Raw genomic sequence first — 16,117 nt, 5'->3', positions numbered from 1 at the left:
AATAGCCAAACCAGAATCTCAATTTGCAGACACTGTTTTTCGGGGTACTGCCCCTCGTCAGTGCAAAGTGGAGATCTGGTTTGGCTGATTGATAGGCGTCTGACCTAGTTCTCTTCGCCTCTGAAGAGACAATTTGCCAATTACTACCGTAAGTTCTTTAAAAAAACTTTTCGATAGTAGCCAAACCTCTTACAGGAAGGGGACGGACTTCCCCAAGTGGTCCAGTCCCGCCAGGGAGGCATTTGATAACTTGAAGAGGTGTTTTTCTTCTGCCCCGAACCTTATACAGCCTGACATCTCTCAGCCTTTTATCCTTGAGGTCAATGCGTCTGAGGTGGGAGTGGGGGTTGTATCTCCTGGTAAATGGCTACAATGTGCTTATTTTTGTAAGAAACTGTCACCTGCTGAAAAAAATTATAATATTGGTAACAGGAACCTCTTAGCTATCAAATGAGCTTTTGAAGAGTGGCATCGTGTTTTGGAGGGAGCGGTTCACCTAGTGATGGTAATCACGGATCATAAAAATCTGGTATTTTTGGAATCGAGGAAACGTCTAACCATCAGGCAAGATGGGCATTGTTCTTTACCAGGTTGAAATTTTTTGTCACATATAGGCTGGGGAACAAAAACATTAGGCAGATGCCTTATCCTGTTGTTTTACTGGGGGAGGAAATGATTGTGAACCGGTGCCTATTCTCCAAAAATGGTGGTTATGGCATCTATATGGTGTTAATCTTCGTCTTAGAGTCCTTGGTGAACATCACAATTCGGCCTTGGCTGGACATCCTGGTAATAAAGCCACTGCTGATCTTCTTACTCAGTGTTTTTGGTGGCCAGGTGCTCATCAGGATGTCCGGGAGTATATAGCCGCCTTCAGTGTCTGTGCGCGTTCTAAGACCTCTTATACTCGTCCGTCGCGGGCCCTCCAACCATTGGAGATTCCCAGCAGACCTTGGACTCGCTTGTTGGTTGATTTTATCACGGATCTTCTCATGTCAGCGGGGAACACTGTAATTCTGGTGGTGGTGGATAGATTCAGTGAAATGTCTCATTCTATCGCTTTACTGACCGCCATATCCTGAGGAGAGGATGTGGGTACCAGCATCTGATGTTCATGCAGCCAGACTGGTCTTGTCTTTTCACGTGGCACACCCCGATAGGCCTGGTCCTGAGGTTCCGGAGGTCTGTCGTAGAAGAGGGGGTACTGTCACGAGGTTACCGTGTTAGAAAAGCCAGAAGACCGCAGTGTCTGATTGCTACTACTCCAGTGCTGACAAGAAGCACGTCTCCTTTATGTTCATGGTGTTTATTCCTTCTGGCAGAACTGGGGTTAATCGGCCATGTTGTAAATCTCTGTGCTCGCAGCTGAGCTCGGTTATCCACTCCTTTGTCCTTTATAATCTGGGCTCTGATACAAACCCTTCTCAGATCTAGCATTTGCTGCATGGCTTAGGAGGAGAGGTGTTCGTTCATATCAGAAGCAGAGTTGGAGGAGTTATCTGTGACTGTTGCTTGGTTTATAAGTATGGTCATTCCCTGTCCTTCTGTATTTTGGTTTATTTCCCTACCTTCACACCTTGGTGCATTCCTCTGTTATATGTGAGTGAATATTTGGCATGCCTGGAGTTTTCTGTTAACCCTTGTTTGTGTAGCCTTGTTTGTCGGGTCGGTGTACTACGGTGCACAGTAGCGACCCCCCTTCCCTGGGTGGGGGAAGAGAATAGACGGAGGGCTAACATAAGAGATAAGGCAAAGGCGGAGGCCCCGCCACCTTCACCTTCAGAAGTATCCCGGGGAATAGGGCGAGCTAAGGTGCCCCCCTAGTGTTAGGGACAGGGAAGGAGCCCCTAGTCCCGGGTCACCAGATATATCGTAACGACATGATCAGGGCCCACTGTTCAATGATTCCTCTCACTTCTGACATGATATACATGTCAGAGGAGAGAGAAATGAGACCACCACCCCCCCCCCCCGGTACCTCTGCCATCCCCCGGACCTCCGCATCATCTTCCTGGAAAAAAAAATGATGGGTGCATGTGCACTGCGCCCGCCGAGTTCTGCCCGGCAACAATAAGGAATTTTTCCTATTGGTCTCTTTTGATCTCTGTAATAGACCCTATCACAGTGATTAAAAGAAAAAGAATTGTAAATCAAATCACCCTTAGTCACACCCCCTTAGATAAAAATTATAAAATAAATCTTTTTTTTATTTTTTCCCACTCGTTGCACTTGGGGTTAGGGTTGGGATTAGAGTTAGGGTTTGTTTTTTTTGAAAACTAAAAAATATGACGGCTAGTGTTGAACGTCAGTGCTCGCTACTTGAGTTTTCATCGGATGGTCGGTTAAGTACCGAGTATCGCAGATCCTCACAATTTTGGGGGGGAAGTCTAACAGCCGTGAAACATGCGGGGTCGGGACTCTGTCCCTCGAGCGTCCGCGATATTCGGTGCATTCTCGAGCACCCAATGCAAACTGGAGTAGCGATCACTTGTGCCCAACACTAATGACAACATATTCAATATGGCGACCTAATGTTATCAAATTCTATGTCGTACCTGTGGGTTAAAATGCTCACTATACCCCTGGACAAAATCCTTGAGGGGTGTGGTTTCCAAAATGGTGTCACTTGTGGGGGGTTTCCACTGTTCAGGCAGATCAGCAGCTCCCCAAACGCGACATGGCGTCCGCTCTCGATTCCAGCAAATTTTGCATTTAAAACGTCAAACGGCGCTCCTTCCCTTCCGAGCCCTGCTGTGCGCCCAAACAGTAGGTTTCCCCCACAAATGGGGCATCGGCGTACTCAGGAGACATTGCAAAATGCTTTTATGGTCCTTTTTTTCTCTTTTTACCTTTGTGAAAATAAAAACAATTGGGTCTAAATTTAATTTTTTATGAAAAAAAGTTAAATGTTCATTTTTTTGTTCCACATTGCTTCAGCTCCTATGAAGCACCTGAAGGGTTAATCCACTTCTTGAATGTGCACCTTTAGGGGGGCAGTTTTTAGAATGGTGTCACTTTTGGGTACTTTCTGTCATATTGACCCCCAAAACTCACTTCAAATGCTTTGTGGTCCCTAAAAAAATGGTTTTGTAAATTTTGTTGAAAAAAATTAGAAATCGCTGGTCAACTTTTAACCCTTCTAACTTGAATGTGGAAAAGTTCACGGGGTATGAAGACTTTGTATATCACTGTGTATATGTAGTGCGTAATCCCTTATGTAGGTCTCAAGCAGTAAAATAGATCTGCGATTATTGTACCCTTCACTTCTAATAATAATGAGATGACTCTGCACATTGTGCCCCAGTCCATACAGCAAAGGTGACAAGTGAACTGTAAAGAGCCGATGTCTGCAGCCTCTTGTGCCTGCTGAGGGCAGCAGGACTCGGGACACTGCCCTCTCAGCACTCTGAGCTGGCTTCATGTCCTTCTTCCGCATTGACAGTGATGGAATATTTCTAGTTTGCATCTAGAGGCGAAATCCCCAACATTCCGACTCGCCCGACTCAAGGTTGTTATGTTTGATCACATGTACGGGCTACTGGCCAAGAGTCCAGGACAGCAGAGACGTGTGCAGCGAAAGCACTGACTCCACCATTGTCTGCATTGTCACAGACACAAGCTTCTTGGCATGTCTCTGCTCTCCATCTCTATGGTCTGTCTCTGCTCTCCATCTCTATGGTCTGTCTCTGCTCTCCATCTCTATGGTCTGTCTCTGTGCTCTCCATCTCTATGGTCTGTCTCTGTGCTCTTCATCTCTATGGTCTGTCTCTGTGCTCTCCATCTCTATGGTCTGTCTCTGCTCTCCATCTCTATGGTCTGTCTCTGTGCTCTCCATCTCTATGGTCTGTCTCTGCTCTCCATCTCTATGGTCTGTCTCTGTGCTCTCCATCTCTACGGTCTGTCTCTGTGTTCTCCATCTCTACGGTCTGTCTCTGTGCTCTCCATCTCTACGGTCTGTCTCTGCTCTCCATCTCTATGGCCTGTCTCTGTGCTCTCCATCTCTATGGTCTGTCTCTGCTCTCCATCTCTATGGTCTGTCTCTGTGCTCTCCATCTCTATGGTCTGTCTCTGTGCTCTTCATCTCTATGGTCTGTCTCTGTGCTCTCCATCTCTATGGTCTGTCTCTGCTCTTCATCTCTATGGTCTGTCTCTGTGCTCTTCATCTCTATGGTCTGTCTCTGTGCTCTTCATCTCTATGGTCTGTCTCTGTGCTCTTCATCTCTATGGTCTGTCTCTGTGTTCTCCATCTCTACGGTCTGTCTCTGTGCTCTCCATCTCTATGGTCTGTCTCTGTGCTCTCCATCTCTATGGTCTGTCTCTGTGCTCTCCATCTCTATGGTCTGTCTCTGTGCTCCCCATCTCTATGGTCTGTCTCTGTGCTCTCCATCTCTACGGTCTGTCTCTGTGCTCTCCATCTCTATGGTCTGTCTCTGTGCTCTTCATCTCTATGGTCTGTCTCTGTGCTCTCCATCTCTATGGTCTGTCTCTGTGCTCTCCATCTCTATGGTCTGTCTCTGTGCTCTCCATCTCTACGGTCTGTCTCTGTGCTCTCCATCTCTACGGTCTGTCTCTGTGCTCTCCATCTCTACGGTCTGTCTCTGTGCTCTCCATCTCTACGGTCTGTCTCTGTGTTCTCCATCTCTATGGTCTGTCTCTGTGTTCTCCATCTCTATGGTCTGTCTCTGTGCTCTCCATCTCTATGGTCTGTCTCTGTGCTCTCCATCTCTACGGTCTGTCTCTGTGCTCTCCATCTCTACGGTCTGTCTCTGTGCTCTCCATCTCTACGGTCTGTCTCTGTGCTCTCCATCTCTACGGTCTGTCTCTGTGCTCTCCATCTCTACGGTCTGTCTCTGTTCTCCATCTCTATGGTCTGTCTCTGTGTTCTCCATCTCTATGGTCTGTCTCTCTGCTCTCCATCTCTATGGTCTGTCTCTCTGCTCTCCATCTCTACGGTCTGTCTCTGTGCTCTCCATCTCTACGGTCTGTCTCTGTGCTCTCCATCTCTATGGTCTGTCTCTGTGTTCTCCATCTCTATGGTCTGTCTCTGTGCTCTCCATCTCTATGGTCTGTCTCTGTGTTCTCCATCTCTATGGTCTGTCTCTGTGTTCTCCATCTCTACGGTCTGTCTCTGTGCTCTCCATCTCTATGGTCTGTCTCTGTGCTCTCCATCTCTATGGTCTGTCTCTGTGCTCTCCATCTCTATGGTCTGTCTCTGTGCTCCCCATCTCTATGGTCTGTCTCTGTGCTCTCCATCTCTATGGTCTGTCTCTGTGCTCTCCATCTCTATGGTCTGTCTCTGTGCTCTTCATCTCTATGGTCTGTCTCTGTGCTCTCCATCTCTATGGTCTGTCTCTGTGCTCTCCATCTCTACGGTCTGTCTCTGTGCTCTCCATCTCTACGGTCTGTCTCTGTGCTCTCCATCTCTACGGTCTGTCTCTGTGCTCTCCATCTCTACGGTCTGTCTCTGTGCTCTCCATCTCTACGGTCTGTCTCTGTGCTCTCCATCTCTACGGTCTGTCTCTGTGCTCTCCATCTCTACGGTCTGTCTCTGTGTTCTCCATCTCTATGGTCTGTCTCTGTGTTCTCCATCTCTATGGTCTGTCTCTCTGCTCTCCATCTCTATGGTCTGTCTCTGTGCTCTCCATCTCTACGGTCTGTCTCTGTGTTCTCCATCTCTACGGTCTGTCTCTGTGCTCTCCATCTCTATGGTCTGTCTCTGTGTTCTCCATCTCTATGGTCTGTCTCTGTGCTCTCCATCTCTATGGTCTGTCTCTGTGTTCTCCATCTCTATGGTCTGTCTCTGTGTTCTCCATCTCTACGGTCTGTCTCTGTGCTCTCCATCTCTATGGTCTGTCTCTGTGCTCTCCATCTCTATGGTCTGTCTCTGTGCTCTCCATCTCTATGGTCTGTCTCTGTGCTCTCCATCTCTATGGTCTGTCTCTGTGCTCTCCATCTCTACGGTCTGTCTCTGTGCTCTCCATCTCTACGGTCTGTCTCTGTGCTCTCCATCTCTACGGTCTGTCTCTGTGCTCTCCATCTCTACGGTCTGTCTCTGTGCTCTCCATCTCTACGGTCTGTCTCTGTGTTCTCCATCTCTATGGTCTGTCTCTGTGTTCTCCATCTCTATGGTCTGTCTCTCTGCTCTCCATCTCTATGGTCTGTCTCTGTGCTCTCCATCTCTACGGTCTGTCTCTGTGCTCTCCATCTCTACGGTCTGTCTCTGTGCTCTCCATCTCTATGGTCTGTCTCTGTGTTCTCCATCTCTATGGTCTGTCTCTGTGCTCTCCATCTCTATGGTCTGTCTCTGTGTTCTCCATCTCTATGGTCTGTCTCTGTGTTCTCCATCTCTACGGTCTGTCTCTGTGCTCTCCATCTCTATGGTCTGTCTCTGTGCTCTCCATCTCTATGGTCTGTCTCTGTGCTCTCCATCTCTATGGTCTGTCTCTGTGCTCTCCATCTCTATGGTCTGTCTCTGTGCTCTTCATCTCTATGGTCTGTCTCTGTGCTCTCCATCTCTATGGTCTGTCTCTGTGCTCTCCATCTCTATGGTCTGTCTCTGTGCTCTCCATCTCTACGGTCTGTCTCTGTGCTCTCCATCTCTACGGTCTGTCTCTGTGCTCTCCATCTCTACGGTCTGTCTCTGTGCTCTCCATCTCTATGGTCTGTCTCTGTGTTCTCCATCTCTATGGTCTGTCTCTGTGTTCTCCATCTCTATGGTCTGTCTCTGTGCTCTCCATCTCTACGGTCTGTCTCTGTGCTCTCCATCTCTACGGTCTGTCTCTGTGCTCTCCATCTCTACGGTCTGTCTCTGTGCTCTCCATCTCTACGGTCTGTCTCTGTGCTCTCCATCTCTACGGTCTGTCTCTGTGCTCTCCATCTCTACGGTCTGTCTCTGTGCTCTCCATCTCTATGGTCTGTCTCTGTGTTCTCCATCTCTATGGTCTGTCTCTCTGCTCTCCATCTCTACGGTCTGTCTCTGTGCTCTCCATCTCTACGGTCTGTCTCTGTGCTCTCCATCTCTACGGTCTGTCTCTGTGCTCTCCATCTCTATGGTCTGTCTCTGTGTTCTCCATCTCTATGGTCTGTCTCTGTGCTCTCCATCTCTATGGTCTGTCTCTGTGTTCTCCATCTCTATGGTCTGTCTCTGTGCTCTCCATCTCTATGGTCTGTCTCTGTGCTCTCCATCTCTATGGTCTGTCTCTGTGCTCTCCATCTCTATGGTCTGTCTCTGTGTTCTCCATCTCTATGGTCTGTCTCTGTGCTCTCCATCTCTATGGTCTGTCTCTGTGCTCTCCATCTCTATGGTCTGTCTCTGTGCTCTCCATCTCTATGGTCTGTCTCTGTGCTCTCCATCTCTATGGTCTGTCTCTGTGTTCTCCATCTCTATGGTCTGTCTCTGTGCTCTTCATCTCTATGGTCTGTCTCTCTGCTCTCCATCTCTATGGTCTGTCTCTGTGCTCTCCATCTCTATGGTCTGTCTCTGTGCTCTCCATCTCTATGGTCTGTCTCTGTGCTCTCCATCTCTATGGTCTGTCTCTGTGCTCTCCATCTCTATGGTCTGTCTCTGTGCTTTCCATCTCTATGGTCTTTTTCTGTGCCCTTCTTGCCATGTCTCTGTGCTCTCTCTCTGTGCTCTTCTTGACATGTCTCTGTGCTCTCCATCTCTATGGTCTGTCTCTCTGCTCTCCATCTCTACGGTCTGTCTCTGTGCTCTCCTTCTTGGAAAGTCTCTGTGGTTTCCTTGCCTTGTCTCTGCTCTTCCACTTCACATGCTTCTGTCCTCACCTTCTTGGCATGCCTCTGTATTCTTTTTCTTGACATTCCTCTGTACTCTCCTTGACATATCTCTTATCTCCTGCTTGATACGTCCCTCTATCCCTCTTCACATGTCTCTGTTCTCTCCTTCTCTCCATGCCTCTTAATTCTTCTCCTTTGAATTTTTCTGTCCTCTCCCTCTTTGCATGTCTCTGTGCTCTTCCTCTACACATGTCTTTTGTCCTTTCCTTCTTGGCATGTCTCTGTCCTCTCACTCTTCATATGTTTCTGTCCTCTTTTTGTTATGTCTCTGTACTCTTCTTAGCATGTCTCAGTCCTGTTTCTTGGAATGTCTCTGTGCTCCATATGTATGCCATCCCCTCTATTTTCCTCTTTGTGTTCTCTCACTCTTTGCATGTCTCTGTCCTGTCTTTCTTGTTATGTATCTGTCCTCTCTGTCTTGTTATATCTCTGTCCTCTCCTTTTTCGCATGTCTCTGTTCTTTTTATTGGCATCTCTCTAAGCCCTGTGTACAACATCCTATTTGTTTTCCTTTCTCTATCCTCTCCATCTTTGCATGTATCTGTCCTTTGTCTTGGCATGTCTCTGTGTACACCAACCCTCTGCCCCTCTCTATGCTCCCTCACTCTGTGTACGCCATCCTCTCTGTCCCCCTCTGTGTGTATGCCGTACTCTCTGTCCCCCTCTCTCTGTTTACATGTCCCCTCTATCCCCCTCTCTGTGTGCCGTCTTCTCAGTTTCATGCTCTGTTCTCTGTGTACGCTATCCTCTGTTTCTCTTTCTGTGTACACCGTCCCCTCTCTCCCCCTTACTCAATGTATGCCATCCCCTCTGTCCCCCTTTCTCTATGTACGCCGCCCCCTCTGTTCCCCTCTTTCTCTGTATACTCTGTCCACTGTTTCACGCTCTGTGTACGCCATCCCCTCTGTCCCCCTTTCTCTATGTATGCCATCCCCTGTCCCCTCTCTCTGTGTACGCTGCCCCCTCTCTCTCTGTGTAGTCTGTCCACTGTTTCACGCTCTGTGTACGCCGTCTCCTCAATCCCTCTCTCTGCTCTGTACGCCATCCCCTCTGTCCTCCTCCCTCTATGTACACTGTCCCCTCTCTCTGTGTATGCCGCCCCCTTTGTTCCCCTCTCTCTCTGTATACTCTGTCCACTGTTTCACGCTCTGTGTACGCTGTCTCCTCGGTCCCTCTCTGTGCTTTGTGTATACCGTCCCCTATGTTTTCCTCTCTGTGTACGCCGTCCCCTCTGTTCCCCTCTCTCTGTGTATGCCATTCCCTCTGTCCCAGTACATCATCCCCTCTATTCCCTCTCACTGTGCTCTGTGTACGCCGTCCCCTCAGTTTCACGCTCTGTGCTCTATGTACACTGTCCCCCCTCTTTCCCTCTGTGTACGCTGTCCCCTCAGTCTCACGCTCTGTGTACGCTGTACCCTCAGTCTGACGCTCTGTGTACGCTGTACCCTCAGTCTCACGCTCTGTGTACGCTGTCCCCTCAGTCTCATTCTCTGTGTACGCTGTCCCCTCAGTTTCACGCTCTGTGCTTTATGTACACTGTCCCCCCTCTTTCCCTCTGTGCACACTGTCCCCCCTCTTCCCCTCTGCGCTCGCTGTCCCCTCAGTCTCACGCTCTGTGTACGCTGTCCCCTCAGTCTCACGCACTGTGTACGCTGTCCCCTCAGCCTCACGCTCTGTGCTCTGTGTACGCTGTCCCCTCTCTTCCCCTCTGTGCACGCTGTCCCCTCAGTCTCACGCTCTGTGTACGCTATCCCCTCTTTGTCACGCTCTGTGTACGCTGTCCCCCCTCTTCCCCTCTGTGCACGCTGTCCCCTCAGTCTCACGCTCTGTGTACGCTGTCCCCTCTTTGTCACGCTCTGTGTACGCTGTCCCCTCTCTTCCCCTCTGTGCAGGCTGTCCCCTCAGTCTCACGCTCTGTGTATGCTGTCCCCTCTTTGTCACGCTCTGTGTACACTGTCCCCCCTCTTCCCCACTGTGCACGCTGTCCCCTGAGTCTCACGCTCTGTGTACGCTGTCCCCTCTTTGTCACGCTCTGTGTACGCTGTCCCCCCTCTTCCCCTCTGTGCACGCTGTCCCCTCAGTCTCACGCTCTGTGTACGCTGTCCCCTCTTTGTCACGCTCTGTGTACGCTGTCCCCCCTCTACCCCTCTGTGCAGGCTGTCCCCTCAGTCTCACGCTCTGTGTATGCTGTCCCCTCTTTGTCACGCTCTGTGTACACTGTCCCCCCTCTTCCCCACTGTGCACGCTGTCCCCTGAGTCTCACGCTCTGTGTACGCTGTCCCCTCTTTGTCACGCTCTGTGTACGCTGCCCCCCTCTTCCCCTCTGTGCACGCTGTCCCCTCAGTCTCACACACTGTGCTCCGTGTACACTGTCCCCCCTCTTCCCCTCTGTGCACGCTGTCCCCTCAGTCTCACGCTCTGTGTACGCTGTCCCCTCTTTGTCACGCTCTGTGTACGCTGTCCCCCTCTTCCCCTCTGTGCACGCTGTCCCCTGCCTCACGCTCTGTGTACGCTGTCCCCTCTTTGTCACGCTCTGTGTATGCTGTCCCCCCTCTTCCCCTCTGTGCACGCTGTCCCCTCAGTCTCACGCTCTGTGCTCTGTGTACGCTGTCCCCTCTCTTCCCCTCTGTGCACGCTGTCCCCTCTATTTCACGCTCTGTGTACGCTGTCCCCCTCTTTGTCACGCTCTGTGTACGCTGTCCCCCTCTTTGTCACGCTCTGTGTACGCTGTCCCCCCTCTTCCCCTCTGTGCACGCTGTCCCCTCAGTCTCACGCTCTGTGCTCTGTGTACGCTGTCCCCTCTCTTCCCCTCTGTGCACGCTGTCCCCTATGTCTCACGCTCTGTGTACGCTGTCCCCTCTTTGTCACGCTCTGTGTACGCTGTCCCCCCTCTTCCCCTCTGTGCACGCTGTCCCCTCAGTCTCACGCTCTGTGCTCTGTGTACGCTGTCCCCTCTCTTCCCCTCTGTGCACGCTGTGCCCTATGTCTCACGCTCTTTGTACGCTGTCCCCTCTTTGTCACGCTCTGTGTACGCTGTCCCCCCTCTTCCCCTCTGTGCACGCTGTCCCCTCAGTCTCACGCTCTGTGTACGCTGTCCCCTCTTTGTCACGCTCTGTGTACGCTGTCCCCCCTCTTCCCCTCTGTGCACGCTGTCCCCTATGTCTCACGCTCTGTATACGCTGTCCCCTCTTTGTCACACTCTGTGTACGCTGTCCCCCCTCTTCCCCTCTGTGCACGCTGTCCCCTCAGTCTCACGCTCTGTGCTCTGTGTACGCTGTCCCCTCTCTTCCCCTCTGTGCACGCTGTCCCCTATGTCTCACGCTCTGTATACGCTGTCCCCTCTTTGTCACGCTCTGTGTACGCTGTCCCCCCTCTTCCCCTCTGTGCACGCTGTCCCCTCAGTCTCACGCTCTGTGCTCTGTGTACGCTGTCCCCTCTCTTCTCCTCTGTGCACGCTGTCCCCTATGTCTCACGCTCTGTATACGCTGTCCCCTCTTTGTCACACTCTGTGTACGCTGTCCCCCCTCTTCCCCTCTGTGCACGCTGTCCCCTCAGTCTCACGCTCTGTGTACGCTGTCCCCTCTTTGTCACGCTCTGTGTACGCTGTCCCTCCTCTTCCCCTCTGTGCACGCTGTCCCCTCAGTCTCACGCTCTGTGTACGCTGTCCCCTCAGTCTCACGCTCTGTGTACGCTGTCCCCTCAGTCTCACGCTCTGTGTACGCTGTCCCCTCTTTGTCACGCTCTGTGTACGCTGTCCCCTCAGTCTCACGCTCTGTGTACGCTGTCCCCTCAGTCTCACGCTCTGTGTACGCTGTCCCCTCAGTCTCACGCTCTGTGTACGCTGTCCCCTCTTTGTCACGCTCTGTGTACGCTGTCCCCTCAGTCTCACGCTCTGTGTACGCTGTCCCCTCAGTCTCACGCTCTGTGTACGCTGTCCCCTCAGTCTCACGCTCTGTGTACGCTGTCCCTCCTCTTCCCCTCTGTGCACGCTGTCCCCTCAGTCTCACGCTCTGTGTACGCTGTCCCCTCAGTCTCACGCTCTGTGTACGCTGTCCCCTCAGTCTCACGCTCTGTGTACGCTGTCCCCTCTTTGTCACGCTCTGTGTACGCTGTCCCCTCAGTCTCACGCTCTGTGTACGCTGTCCCCTCAGTCTCACGCTCTGTGTACGCTGTCCCCTCAGTCTCACGCTCTGTGTACGCTGTCCCCTCAGTCTCACGCTCTGTGTACGCTGTCCCCTCTTTGTCACGCTCTGTGTACGCTGTCTCCTCAGTCTCACGCTCTGTGTACGCTGTCCCCTCAGTCTCACGCTCTGTGTACGCTGTCCCCTCAGTCTCACGCTCTGTGCTCGGCTCTGCACCTGCTCCTGTGGCCATGATCCTAATTTAGCTGTATGGGAAGGGATCAGTCGTCAGCTCGGGTCGGAGGGCCGGAGTCCCGGGGCTGCACTCACATCCGGCTGCTGCACATACCACGTCTCTGCTCCACGGGTCCTGAGTGGGATTTTACGGCAGTGGGAGGGCGGTGGGCTTTGTCTTAAGTAGCCCATGAACTGCCCCTTCTATAAATGCTGTAGGCTACGTGCACACATTGCAGATTTCCTGCAGATCTGCAGCTTTTTTTTTTCCGCGCAGAAACGCTGCAGTTCTGCAATTGACTTACAGTACAATGTAAATCAATGGCAGCAAAATGCTGTGCTAATGGTGCGGAAAAATCTGCACGGAAAACGCAGCAGATTCAAAGAAGGACCATGTCAATTCTTTTTGCAGATCTGCTGCGTTTCTGCATCTATTCCATAATAGAAATCTACAGGGGTAAAAAAAGGAAGAAATCTGCACAAAAATCTGCAACGTGTGCACATTCCAAAAAAAGTGCGTTTTCTGCCAAGAAATTCAGAATCTGCACAGAAAATTCCACAGTCAAATCTGCAACGTGTGCACATAGCCTAATGATAACGAGATGGCTCTGCGCATTCTGTCCCAGCCTGTACAACAAAGCTGGCGAGTGAGCTGCAGAAAACGGGAAGCATCAGCCTTGGCGCGCTCTAGAGGTCGGTGTGAGAACTGCAGGATTTTATGCTCATGGTTTGTTACAATGTGTCATTTTATTGGCCCAGCGTCCAGGATGGGGATCATGGATACATTGTAACGCACCCTCAGCTGTTGCATTTCTATCACGCTCAGGTTGAATTAGCTGATAACAGCGGCCACTAGCTGGTTCTGCGGTGTAGCAGGGTTTGGGCCGTGCGCCCTGTAATCCGGGCTATGTGACTCTGTATCTCTCGGCCCGCTCGCTATCTCAGCGTCACCCTTCTTGGATTACAACTCCAAACATGGCCATCCAGCTGGGGTGTCACTTCAAGCTGTCTCCACACAGAGACATTCCAGACCCCGGCGCCTCCACCATAGTGTGCAGTGGGATCTCAGGGGGCCGAGCGGAGACCACGGATGTGGGACCTGTCCAGCAGGTGATCAGGGGCCCCGTGGACCGACGCTGACCCCAGTGGTCGCAGAGTTCTCCCAGCGCAGAGGTAAGGCTTCAGGGGGACGCGGGGGTCTCACCGCTGTTCTAGCTGTGAATGTATTTTATCCCCCTCTGTTAGTACACCAGGGTCCCCGCCATGCTGCAATGTGTAACCCCTACATCACAGGACATGCATTGTCTGTTCAGCCAGAGCCCCCTGATTCATGATCGAATGTCGAACCTGCAGAAGTTCTGCCACATCCTACGATACTGCGGGATCTCCGCAAATGGGAACAATGACTGGAAACCACCTGAGATACAGTGTATCCGTGCGACAGAGAGAAATCGCTACAGGCCAGGATTTGTAGGATTGACTGCACTGATACATTGTAACAAAGCCTCAGCCGTGAAACGTTAGGAAATACACCAAGATGTTCCCATTCACTGACAGCAAGAAAGGTGTTACCATTGTATGTACAGTGGGGCAAAAAAGTATTTAGTCAGTCAGCAATAGTGCAAGTTCCACCACTTAAAAAGATGAGAGGCGTCTGTAATTTACATCATAGGTAGACCTCAACTATGGGAGACAAACTGAGAAAAAAAAAATCCAGAAAATCACATTGTCTGTTTTTTTAACATTTTATTTGCATATTATGGTGGAAAATAAGTATTTGGTCAGAAACAAAATCAAGATTTCTGGCTCTCACAGACCTGTAACTTCTTCTTTAAGAGTCTCCTCTTTCCTCCACTCATTACCTGTAGTAATGGCACCTGTTTAAACTTGTTATCAGTATAAAAAGACACCTGTGCACACCCTCAAACAGTCTGACTCCAAACTCCACTATGCTGAAGACCAAAGAGCTGTCAAAGGACACCAGAAACAAAATTGTAGCCCTGCACCAGGCTGGGAAGACTGAATCTGCAATAGCCAACCAGCTTGGAGTGAAGAAATCAACAGTGGGAGCAATAATTAGAAAATGGAAGACATACAAGACCACTGATAATCTCCCTCGATCTGGGGTTCCACGCAAAATCCCACCCCGTGGGGTCAGAATGATCACAAGAACGGTGAGCAAAAATCCCAGAACCACGCGGGGGGACCTAGTGAATGAACTGCAGAGAGCTGGGACCAATGTAACAAGGCCTACCATAAGTAACGCACTACGCCACCATGGACTCAGATCCTGCAGTGCCAGACGTGTCCCACTGCTTAAGCCAGTACATGTCCGGGCCCATCTGAAGTTTGCTAGAGAGCATTTGGATGATCCAGAGGAGTTTTGGGAGAATGTCCTATGGTCTGATGAAACCAAACTGGAACTGTTTGGTAGAAACACAACTTGTCGTGTTTGGAGGAAAAAGAATACTGAGTTGCATCCATCAAACACCATACCTACTGTAAAGCATGGTGGTGGAAACATCATGCTTTGGGGCTGTTTCTCTGCAAAGGGGCCAGGACGACTGATCCGGGTACATGAAAGAATGAATGGGGCCATGTATCGTGAGATTTTGAGTGCAAACCTCCTTCCATCAGCAAGGGCATTGAAGATGAAACGCGGCTGGGTCTTTCAACATGACAATGATCCAAAGCAGACCGCCAGGGCAACGAAGGAGTGGCTTCGTAAGAAGCATTTCAAGGTCCTGGAGTGGCCTAGCCAGTCTCCAGATCTCAACCCTATAGAAAACCTTTGGAGGGAGTTGAAAGTCCGTGTTGCCAAGCGAAAAGCCAAAAACATCACTGCTCTAGAGGAGATCTGCATGGAGGAACGGGCCAACATACCAACAACAGTGTGTGGCAACCTTGTGAAGACTTACAGAAAACGTTTGACCACTGTCATTGCCAACAAAGGATATATTACAAAGTATTGAGATGAAATTTTGTTTCTGACCAAATACTTATTTTCCACTATAATATTCAAATAAAATGTTAAAAAAACAGACAATGTGATTTTCTGGATTTTTTTTTTCTCAGTTTGTCTCCCATAGTTGAGGTCTACCTATGATGTAAATTACAGACGCCTCTCATCTTTTTAAGTGGTGGAACTTGCACTATTGCTGACTGACTAAATACTTTTTTGCCCCACTGTAGTTGTGATCTCTTAGATGAGGGGGAGAAACCAGTGTGAGCTGGGAATGATGGGGATTGTCGGGGGGACACTGGTGCAGGCAGGACTGGGGGGGATGGTGGCCCTATACCCGGGGGGCAGCACGGGCACTGGGGAGATCCCAGCCGCAGAGTCCAGGCCTGTAATTACTCTGTGGATTATGAGCTCTGCAGCAATGATCCTCGCAGATCCCGCGACCGTGCACAGATCCCGCTGCTGACGATCACTGGCTGCAGACGGTTCACAGTGTGCACTGCTCTATGTATTCTGGTTACGTCGCAGGTACGGTCCTCCAGACTTCTGTATCCTCCTCTCTCCAGAGTCCTCTGTCCTCCTCCCTCCAGACTCTTGTATCAACTTCCTCCTCCAGCTCCTCTGTCCTCGCTCCAGACTCTTTTGTCCTTCTTCCTTTAGACTCCTCTGGCCTCCTCCATCCAGACTCCTGTTCTCCTCCCTCCAAAATCCTCTTCCTTTTCCAGACTCCTCTGTTCTCCTCCTCCAGCCTCTCTGTTTTTCCTTCTCCAGACTCCTCTGCCCTTCTTCCTCATACTCCTCTTTCCTCCTCCCTCCAGAGTCCTTTGTCTTCTTCCCTCCAGAGTCCTCTGTCCTCTCTCTTCTCTGCAGACTCATCTGTCCTCCTGCAGGCTCCTCTGTCCTCCTCCCTCCAAACACTTCTGTTCTCCCTCCAGACACCTCGGTCCTCTTCCCTCCAGATTCTTCTGCTTTTCTCCATCCAGAATCCTTTGTCCTCTTCCTC

At 50.7% G+C, this 16,117-nt stretch overlaps 1 protein-coding gene across 4 annotated transcripts in view; it reads left to right on the top strand.

Annotated features, from left to right (window-relative positions):
- Nucleotides 1–16,117, top strand: part of POPDC2 (popeye domain cAMP effector 2) — a 101,575-nt gene that overhangs the window by 46,546 nt on the left and 38,912 nt on the right. For 3 of the 4 annotated variants that reach the window (XM_069760462.1, XM_069760459.1, XM_069760460.1), the window contains exon 1: nucleotides 13,139–13,325. The exons of the other annotated variant lie outside the window; for it this stretch is intronic. The gene's annotated coding sequence lies outside the window, so the exon portion shown is untranslated. Of the gene's footprint in view, nucleotides 1–13,138; nucleotides 13,326–16,117 lie in introns of those variants that run through there. 4 annotated transcript variants of the gene reach the window in all.

Source organism: Ranitomeya imitator, chromosome 3 (genome assembly GCF_032444005.1).
Source record: "Ranitomeya imitator isolate aRanImi1 chromosome 3, aRanImi1.pri, whole genome shotgun sequence".
In the NCBI taxonomy this organism is placed as follows: Eukaryota; Metazoa; Chordata; class Amphibia; order Anura; family Dendrobatidae; genus Ranitomeya; species Ranitomeya imitator.
The sequence above is the reverse complement of the archived record's forward strand: the minus strand, read 5'-3'. Positions and strand labels throughout refer to the sequence as shown.